The 11,090-nt window shown below is 36.4% G+C and overlaps 1 non-coding gene across 1 annotated transcript; it reads right to left on the reverse strand.

Moving 5' to 3' along the window:
* Positions 1 to 6,998: 6,998 nt before the first annotated feature.
* Positions 6,999 to 7,105, reverse strand: LOC121216476 (small nucleolar RNA R71). Its single transcript, XR_005912657.1, has one exon. It is a non-coding gene; the product is annotated as a small nucleolar RNA R71 (small nucleolar RNA).
* Positions 7,106 to 11,090: the final 3,985 nt, after the last annotated feature.

Genomic DNA, 11,090 nt, shown 5'->3' on the forward strand with positions numbered 1-11,090 from the left:
TAATATCCAACGTATCAGTCTTGGCTTGGCATCCTTTTTCACAAAGAGATATCTCAACACCGAATGGTCAATAAATATAGTAACCTTTGCACAGAGAAGATAGGAACGAAACTTGTCGAAAGCAAATACTACAACCAGTAATTCTTTCTCTGTGGTGGTATAGTTGAGTTAGCTTCTGTAAGAGTTTTGCTAGCAAAATAGATGGCATGAAACATTTTTCCCTGTTGTTGTCCTAGCACTGCATCCACAGCAAAGTTACTTGCATCGCACATAACTTCAAAAGGTTGAGACCAATCAGGTGCAACGACAATGGGTACATTTACTAGCTTCTTTTTTAATTGAATAAAGACATCCTAACATGCATTGTCAAAGAAGAATTTTCGATTTTGTTCCAGCAATGAGCATAAAGGCTTTGCAATTTTCAAAAAATCTCTAATAAACTGTCGAAAAAACCCCGTATGTCCCAAAAAACTGTGAATACCCTTCACGTTTGTTGGTGGAGGTAATTTCTCAATGATTTCTACCTTAGCTTTGTCTACTTGAATGCCTTGACTAGAGATGCGGTGCCCTAACACAATTCCTTCAGTTTCCATGAAATGACATTTTTCCCAATTCAATACAAGATGTGTGTCCTCACATCGCTTCAGTACTTTATCCAAATTGTCTGTGCCAATGATCAAAGTTATTCCCATAGACTGAGAAATCATACATAAACACTTCTAAAGAGTCTTCGATCGTATCTGAGAATATTGCCATCATGCTCCTTTGAAATATGGCTGGTGTGTTGCAAAGACCAAAAGGCATACGACCAAAAGCGAAAGTACCAAAAGGGCAAGTGAAGGTTGTTTTCTCCTGATCCTCCGGTGCAATAGCAATTTGGTTGTATCTAGAATAGCTGTCTAAAAAGAAATGATAGGATTTTCCAACAAGCCATTCCAGTATTTGGTCAATGAAAGGAAGTGGGAAGTGATCCTTCTTTGTGGCCGCATTCAATTTGCGATAATTCGTACAAACTCACCATCCCATGGGAATGCATATAAGAATTAATTCATCCTTATCGTTGTGAACCACAGTGATGCCACTCTTTTTAGGCACGCATTGCACTAGACTTACCCAATCGCTATCATAAATCGGGTAAATAATTCCAGCATCAATCCATTTTATAATTTCCTTTTTGACAACTTCATTCATCTTCTCGTTTAATCTTTTTTAATGTTCAATCAATTGCTTGCCTTCATCTTCCAACTTGATCTTGTGCATGCAAAAAGAAGGACTAATACCTTGAATATCGACAATACTCCAAGCAATAGCTCTTTTATGTTGCTTGAGAATATAGACCAATTTCTCTTCTTGAATTGCGTCCAATGTTGCTAAGACAATAACTAGGAGAGTATTGTGATCACCTAGAACGATATATTTAAGATGAGGAGGTAGTGGTTTCAATTCCAGATTAGGAGTTTCTTCAATAGATGGTTTGAAAATTTGGGTTGTTCTATTGGCTAGGTCTAAGGATTCAATCTACCATCCATGCTTAAGCTCAAGATTATGAGCTTCAACCATGCTGTCACAATCGGTTAAGAATTCAGAATCAGATGTCACTGTAAACTTTTCAAAGAGTGTTGTGCTTTGGCCATTGAATTCTTCCTCAATTAGATCATCTAGCACATCAACACTATGGCATTCTTCTTTTTCCTTGCATTGAACAGATTCACAAACACTGAAGGTGACTTGCTCATCATTAAGCCTCATGGTTATTTCAACTTTATACACATCAATCAAAGTTTAGCCAGTGGTTAAAAATGGTTGTCCCAAGATTATGGGAACCTTCTTGTCTGCCTCGCAATCAAGTATGATAAAATCAGCTAGAAAAATGAATTTATCCACACGAACTAAGACGACTTTTATTTGCCTTTCAAGTTGAGCCAAGGATCGATCGGCGAGTTTTAATGTCACTTCAGTAGATTTCATGTGACCAATTCCAAACTTTCTGAAAGTAGATAGTGGCATTAGGTTAATGCTAGCTCCCAAGTCGCATAAAGCCTTACCCAAATAATGATTGTCAATTGAACATGAGATGGTAAAGCTTCCAGGATCTTTCAATTTATGAGGCAACTTGTTCGTCAAAACAACATTACAGCCTTCTATGAGTGCAATAGTTTCAATATCAGTGAGCTTTTTCTTCCTGGATAAAAAGTCTTTGATAAATTTCTCATAACTCAAAATTTGTACCTGAGCATCTAGTAAAAGAATGTTGATCTACAGTTGCTTCAATGTGTTAAGAAACTACCGATATTGCTTGTCATGCTCATTCTTCCTGAATCTTTGTGGGAAAGGTAAAGGTATGGATATATCTGCTTGTGTCGACACCTTTGATTGCGTCGACAGTTTCAAAGGTCAAACAGTAGGTATTTGAGTTAGAATTTGTGGAACTTCTTTGTCTGATGCATTGACAAATTCTTCAGACTCAATCTTCTCACTAGTGATAACGCCATTCGCATCTTGAGGTGCTATAGTAGAGTCGATAAACGATTCGCTAGTTTGTTTACCACTCCTAAGAGTGGTAACCTTACAATGTTCTCTCCCCCTCGAACTAGGATTTTCCGTGCCACTAGGTAATAAGTCTGGTGGTCGGGTATTCAGATTTGAACCAAGTTTTCCTAACCATTCCTCCAATGCTCAAATGGAAGATGAATTCCCTTAGACGATAACTTCTATGTGAGCAATATTCTCCCACATTAACGCCTCAAGATTTGCTAACGGGTCAGAAGTAGAAGCTTGAGTGTACGGTTGCTGTCGATGGCCTTGAACTTGTTGATTTAGTATTGAAGAGTGTTGTGGCTGCATCAAATTTTGGTGTTGATGTGTCTGCCCTTGTTGTGGATGCATCTAAGTGTGCTGATTGTAGTTCTGTTGCTGTTGATTGTAATTTCCTTGTTTCGGATTATAATTGCCCTGAGTAGATGTATTCCCTTATCCGAATGTTGTGGTATTTTGTCCAGCATTCTGGGTTCCCCAAAAAGGTTGGTTGTGTACAGAGTTGTTGTAAGAATTTTCATAAGAATTGTTGCGAATGTTACTAATATAACTGACATTCTCTGCATGTTGTGGACAGTCTTCATCACTATGGTTGGCACTACAAATCTCACTAGAAAAAGTAGGGACACCAACTTGCTGAGCGACTTGTATAGGTGCAACGTCATTCATCCTTTGCATATTTTTAATCATGTTTGTGAGAAAAGAAACTTGAGCACTTAGTGCGATTATTGCATCCTATTCAATAACTCATTGAGTAGTTTTTTCTTGTACAGCTCTAGAGACAGGGTATTGATAATCATTCTGAGCAATTCTCTCAAGAATTCTCACAGCATCATTATAAGTACAATCCAGCAAAAGTCCATTGGCTGATGCGTTGACAAGATTTCTTGTATGTGAATTCAACCCATTATAAAAAAAATCTCAATTTGCGTTTCTAGTTGAATGCAGTGCATGGGACAACGTCAGAGTAAAGTTTTATACATTCCCATGTGGTGTGAAGATTTTCATCATCCAGCTGATGATAAGCAGTAATATCATTTTGAAGACGAGCATTTAATTTTGGCAGGTTAAATTGCAAAACAAACTGTGTTGGTAGTGCATCCCAAGAAGTAATTGATCCGGCAGGTAGTCCAAATAACTAAGTACGTGCTCATCCCTATAAGGAAAAAGGAAATAAGTGCATATTCAGGGCATCATCAGGAGCACCTTGTTGACAAAAGGAAGCACAGATCAATAAAAATGATTTAAGATGTTCTCTCGTATCTTCATGTGGCAGTCAAGCATATTGTCCATTAGAATTCAGCATTTGAAACATTACTAGCTTGAGTTTGAAATTCCCAGCTTAGATTGCTGGCCTAACAACTCCTGGTTGCAAATCATCCAAAATAGGTACTACAAAATCTCGTATAGTCCTATTCTATAGGTGAAAATCTTGTGACAACAATGGGTTATTAACATTTTGCTGTTGCATCAGGGGTATGACTGCATTGTTCCCTGGTAAAGCCATATTTCTTTGTTCTCGAAGTCTTTTTCGAACAGTCCTTTCAATTTCTAGATCAAAACGGCACGAAAGTTTGAATTTCTTTAGGTCATCAAACACCTAAAATGAAGTTAAAGAAATAGCAACAAAGAAAAAGAAACAATTAGTGAATACTAAATACTATATAAGGAAAATAAAGTGCAAAAACACACAAAAACAAAAATAAACATCAAACAAACACCATCCCCGGTAATGGTGCCAAAAACTTGATCGACTGTTTAACATCACAGCAATAATGTGCAAGCATACACTGTTTATGCAAGTATAGTAGATAGATGTGAGTCTGTCGAATATCGATCCCACAAGGATGAGTGTCTTTGTCTATTAATGTCGGTACAATAACTGGATATAAATGAGATGAATTGTGAGGATAGTTATCGATGCAATAACTTTAAAAATAACAAAATAAAATATTATAATGATAAATCGGGATCCCTAACATGAACCTTCAGTAGAATACTAAGTGCTCACAAGGTATAAAAGTATAAGTGATTGTCGATGCAACAAAATTCAATGTATATCTTACTCAGCGTTACTCCTCCATTTAATCTCAAACTTAAATATGCATATTTACCTCACCTTCTGACGATGGCAAAATGGCACTATTAAGAACAAGTGGACTAAATTCTTCTCATCCTTACTCAACTTCCGTTGTAATGCTTGTTGGATCAAACTGTCACTGCACCTTTCAGTGTAAGTGAGTGCAATAACACTTCCATGTAAAAAAAACATTTAAACCCCAAGATTAAAGAATAAAAGCAAGATTAAATAAGATAACATTTCACCAAGAATTCATCAGTACTTTCATACAACTAGAAATCAAAGAGTAATCACCAGCATTTAGAAAGAAATAAGAAAGACTCGAATAGAGAATACTATCCTTAGACAACTCAACTGGATCTCTCTGTTCCCTCTTTTTGTGCACTTAAATCTCCTCGTTAGGAGCTAGTCTGCATCTAGTTTTCATGTTGACTCACCCCTGAAAAGTTTAAGCTGCCATGGCCGCAAGCTTGAAGGTCAGATGATGAAGATGATGATGGAGAAAAACAACTCCCGAAGGCCCTTTTTTCTTCTCATGTCCATCTTTTATGTCATCGCCCATAGTATAGGTGTCCTTTCCCTAAAATTATTTTGTCTTTGTTCTTACAGGTTGGTTATACCAGACTGGATAGCTTACGTAATTCTGGTTCTTATCCAGACAGCTGTCAAGTGTGACGACAATTCTGAACGCAATCTGGAATTAACACATGTAGACATCTGTCAAGTGCGGCGACAATTCTGGATGCAATCTAAAATTAACTCATGCAACGACATTAATGCAATAAGATAGCAAAATTAAAGATAAAATAGACTAAGATTCACTGAGTTATAAAATGCAATTTACTAAACTGAAAATGCTAAAATGTATGCTAAGAATAACTAAATGGGAACAATTTAAACAATAAGTAGAAGGAAAACCTATGTTCTTTCTAATGTTATCAACACTCCACAGCTTGTGTGAGCAGCATTGTGTAGCTTACATTCCGACCCATAGTTTGTGTGAGCAGACCCGTTTCACAACTCATGTGAGCAATGATGTAAAGGAAAGGTTACGGTTATTGTAAACTGAAAAATATATAGGATTTTTCCTATATAATTCATCACCTTTTTACTTAAATTTGTTGTTAAAACCAAGTAATTGCTTAATAAATTAATGAAATATGTGAAAATAAGAAATTAAGACATATAAATTATTAAAATGTGATTTTATACTTTATTATATAGTTTTCATCCATAAAATGGCTTATTTTATATTAATTTGAGCATATTATATTTTCAAGCTATAAAGTGAGCCATGCATGATTAAATTAAATAATAAAATATAAAGTTATATTTAATAATTCATTTTTAATATTTCATTAATAAATTAAGTTTTAATTAATTAAGTAAATTGATTAATTAAAGTGGCTAAATTATATTATTTGGTCCTCTAAACTATCTACTATTTTTGAACAGGTCTGATAGTTTTCTTCTAATTGCAAATTTGTCCAAATTGCGGACCAAGTCAACCCAATTTTTGGCTACACATGGATGTCATAAACCATTTTTTAGTTTAATTATACAAAGTCCTTGAAAAGTTAAAGAAATCAGAGATTTTCCCGAAGATTTACTGATGACTGTGTCTTAGTCCTGAGTTGTTGTGGCACTCAAATTGACCAAAAATCAAGAAAAAATCAGCCATCTTTTCTCAATTCATGGCCGGCCACTCTTGGAGGAAGTTTCAAAGGATGGACACTCCTATTTTTAGCAAACTAGCTCCCTTGCCTCACCTATAAATAAGAGCTCATTTCTCACTTTTTCAATCATCCCTCATCCCATCATCTCTCACTCATTCATCATTCTCTCAACTCTTTTAACTATCTTTCCCTTTCATCATCCTTGCATAAGGATTTTAGCAACTAAGACTCTTAAAGAACCCTTGGTCGACCACTTTGGAAAGCCATCAGCAAAGGAGCAACGCAAAAAAGCGAAGGAGCCTCGTTAGTCAGAGTCTTGGGTGACAGCCACTCTGAATTGGATTTAATTTTTCTTTTCTTTAAATTTAATTTAACGATGTTTGCTATGTGTTCTTAGAAGGCCAGATTTTGAGGCAACCCAGTTTGAATTGAAACTAGTGATGTTTCAAATGCTACAAATGGTGGGCCAATTTAGTGGTATGCCCACGAAAGATCCACATCTCCACCTTCGATTGTTTATTGAGGTGAGTGATTCATTCAAGACAGCTGGTGTGACTGAAGAAACACTAAGGTTGAAGTTTTTTCCATACTCATTGCAAGATCAAGCATGAGCATAGCTCAATTCATTGCCACCAAGTTTCATTTCTACATGGCAAGAATTAGCAGAGAGATTTTTGGTTAAGTATTTCCCACCTAGCAGAAATGCTAAGTTGAGGAATGAGATCACAAATTTCCAACAATTGGATGACGAGTCTTTGTATGAGGCTTAGGAGCAATTCAAGGAGTTACTTCATAAGTGTCCTAATCATGGGATTCCTCCCTGTATCCAGTTGGAGACATTCTATAATGGTCTCAATGCACATACAAGATTTATGGTAGATGCTTCCGTGAATGGTGCAATTTTGTCTAAGTCTTATAATGAGGCTTATGAGATCATAGAGAGGATCGTGAGTAATAACTATCAATGGCCAAAAAATCAAACAGCTTCAGAAAGACGTGTACTCGGAGTTCATGAAGTTGACTCATTCACTTTGTTATCAGCTCAGGTATCATCTATTTCCTCTATGTTAAAATAGTTAACCGCTAATAGTACTAATAATTTTGCAGCTCAGCCACCAAGTCTGTTTGAAGTAGTTTTCTGTGTGTACTGTGGGGAAGGTCATTCTTTTGAGAATTGTCCATCAAATCCCGAGTTAGTTTACTATGTGGGGAACCAATATCAAAATAGGAGTGGACAAGGACTCCAGTCCAACTTATACAATCCTTCATAGCGTAATCATTCTAGCTTTTCTTGGAGTAACCAAGGAAATGGACCAAACAACAACTTATTGCAGCAAAGACCCAACCAATCTTAAGGGTTTAATCAGCAAGCTCCAAAACCACCTCAAGCTGAGGCATCAAATAGTTTGGAGAACTCGTTGAAAGTGTACATGGCAAAGAATGATGCTTTGATCCAAAGCCAAGCAGCAACATTGAAAAATTTGGAAAACCAAATATGTCAGTTAGCTACAGAACTTCGTAATAAACCGTAAGGAACCTTACCGAGAAATACTGAGAATCCAAGGGATTTAGGTAAAGAACATATCAAGGTAGTGGCGTTGCGAAGTTGTAAGACTCTAGAACCCCAATTGATTGATGTCAAAGATGAGCATGTTGAAAAGGAGGAAAGTCAACTAGATGTTGAAGTTCTTACACCAAAAGAATCAGAATTTGCAAAGTCTGACAAGGTAAACCCTGAATTAATGAATTGAGAAATTTAACATCTTCTTTGGATGCAGATTTACCTATTTAGAAAAGTTGTCTAGTTCAACTGAAAGTTCCATCACCTCTATATCCGCAAAGATTGCAGCAACACAAGCAGAAACAGGAAGTGCAATTCAAGAACTTGTTGGATGTTCTGAAGCTACACATCAATATTCCATTGGTGGAGGCTTTAGAACAAATGCTGAATTATGTGATGTTTATGAAGGATATACTGTCCAAGAAGAAATGAATGAGTGAGTATGAGACTGTTGCCTTGACAAAAGGGTGTAGTGCGTTCCTGTAGAACAAACTGCCACCGAAATTGAAAGACCCAGGAAGCTTTACTATACCCTTTAACATTGGTGAATCTTACTGTGGTAAAACTTTGTGTGACTTAGGAGCGAGTATCAACTTGATGCCTAATTCTATTTTCAAGATGTTAGGGATAGGTGAAGTAAGACATACAACTGTGACGCTTCAGCTAGGGGATCAATCGTTAGCATATCTCGAACGAAAGATCGAGGATGTTTTGGTAAGAGTCGATTAATTTATTTTTTCCTACTGATTTCATTATTTTAGATTTTGAAGCAGATAAGGAAGTGCCAATTATCCTTGGGAGACCTTTCCTAGCCACGAGAAGAATGTTAATTGATGTGCAGAAAGGAGAACTCACCATGCGAGTTCAAAATGATCAAGTAACCTTTAACATTATTAAAGCGATGAAATTTCCTGACCTGGCAGAGGAGTGTTCAGTTATGGAAGAGATAGAAACCTTGGTTTCTACGGAAAGCAATTTTGAAGAAGATCTATTGGAGAAAACCTTAGAGTTTGACCCTTTGGAGGATAAAGAAGGTGAAGAAAACATGGCTTTGATGGAAGCCAATCCGAGAAATTTTATTCAATCCACATGATTTGAACCGTTGAGTTAGAAGTCTGAGAATTTTTGCAACCCAAGTTGTCAATCGAGGAACCACCTACACTCGAACTAAAAGTACTTCCTTCCCATTTGAAATACATTTATTTAGGTGATTGTTCTACTTCGACTGTGATTATTTCAGAGGAATTGACGAAAGATCAAAAGAAGCAACTAATTGATGGTTTAAAGAAATTTAAGAAAGCAATTGGTTGGACCATAGCTGATATTCGAGGTATAAGCCCTTCTTTTTGCATGCATAAAATCATTTTAGAAGAAGGTGAAAGAGCTCGAATTGATGGGCAAAGGAGGCTCAATCCTATTATGAAATAAGTTATAAAGAAGGAAGTGATCAAACGGTTAGATGCAGGAATCATCTATCCTATTTCAGATAGTTTGTGGGTAAGTCCGGTGCAGTGTGTGCCAAAGAAAGGTGGAATCACGATTGTTGAAAATGAGCGTAACGAATTAATTCCAATGAGAACTGTTACCGATTGGAGAATTTGTATTGATTACAGAAAGCTGAATAAAGCCACTCGGAAAGACCATTTTTCATTGCCTTTTATGGATCAGATGTTAGATCGACGGGCAGGTAATGAATTCTATTATTTTTTAGATGGTTATTTGGGATATAACCAAATAGTTGTAGCCCTAGAGGACCAACATAAAACAACCTTTACTTGTCCATATGGTACGTTTGCTTTTAGGCGAATGCCTTTTGGTTTATGCAATGCACCTCCAACTTTTCAACGATGCATGATGGAAATATTTACTGATATGGTTGAAAATTTTGTTATGGTTTTCATGGATGATTTTTCTATTTTTGGTAACACTTATGATATATGTTTGAGTAATTTGGCTAAGGTACTGAAGAGATGTGAAAAGATGAATCTTGTCCTTAATTGGGAAAAATGTCATTTTATGGTTAAGGAATGGATTGTCTTACGCCATAGAATTTCAAAGAAAGGAATTGGAGTCGACAAAGTAAAGGTGGACGTAATTGAAAGATTACCGGCCCCAATTAATGTGAAAGGAGTCAGAAGGTTCTTATGCCATGTCAATTTTTATCGAAGGTTTATCAAGGATTTCTAAAAAATTTCTAAGCCGCTGTGTTTGTTGTTAGAGAAATATACAGTGTTCGATTTCAACAAATCATGTTTGGAAGCTTTTGAAGATCTAAAGAAGCAGTTAATCTCAACTCCAATAATCATTTCACCTGATTTAAACTCATCTTTTGAGTTAATGTACGATGCAAGTGACTATGCCGTTGAAGCCGTGATGGGTCAAAGAAAAAATAAAGTGTTCCACCCCATTTACTATGCAAGTAGGACCTTGACGGGAGCCCAACTCAATTATACGATAACTGAAAAGGAACTATTTGCTATATTTTTTACTTTTGACAAATTCCTCTCATATCTTATAGGTACCAAAGTTACAGTATTTACTAACCCTGCGGCCATTAAATACTTACTCACGAAGAAAGATGCGAAACTGAGGCTAATTCATTGGATACTTTTACTCCAAGAATTTGACCTTGAGAACCAAGACAGAAAAGGTGTTGAAAATTAAGTAGCTAATCATCTATCGAGGTTAGAGCAATATGAGGTAACTCGATCACGTGTGCCTATCAACAAGAATTTCCCTGATGAGCACTTATTTGAGGTGAGTCGAATTAATGAAACACCTTGGTTTGCTGATTTTGCCAATTATCTTGCATGTGGAATAATTCCTCGAGAAATGACATACCAACAAAGGAAGAAACTCCTTCATGATAGTCGGTATTATCTTTGGGAGGATTTATTTTTGTTTAAACAGTGTGCAGATAATATAATCCGAAAGTGTGTAGCTGAAAGTGAGATTGCTGAGATCTTATATCATTGCCATTCATCTCCAAGTGGGGGACACTTTGGTGGTTCACGTATTGTAGCAAAGATTTTGCAAGCAGGTTTCTTTTGGCGTACACTATTTAAAGATGCTTACGATTATGTAAAGAACTGCGACAAGTGCCAAAGAACCAGAAATATATCAAGGAAGAATGAGATGCCCTTAACAAATATTTTGGAGATTGAATTATTCGACGTATGGGGCATTGACTTAGGCCCATTTCCCTCTTCGTATAGGAACAAATACATCTTAGTTACTA

This window comes from Gossypium hirsutum, chromosome D04 (genome assembly GCF_007990345.1).
Source record: "Gossypium hirsutum isolate 1008001.06 chromosome D04, Gossypium_hirsutum_v2.1, whole genome shotgun sequence".
Lineage (NCBI taxonomy): Eukaryota > Viridiplantae > Streptophyta > Magnoliopsida > Malvales > Malvaceae > Gossypium > Gossypium hirsutum.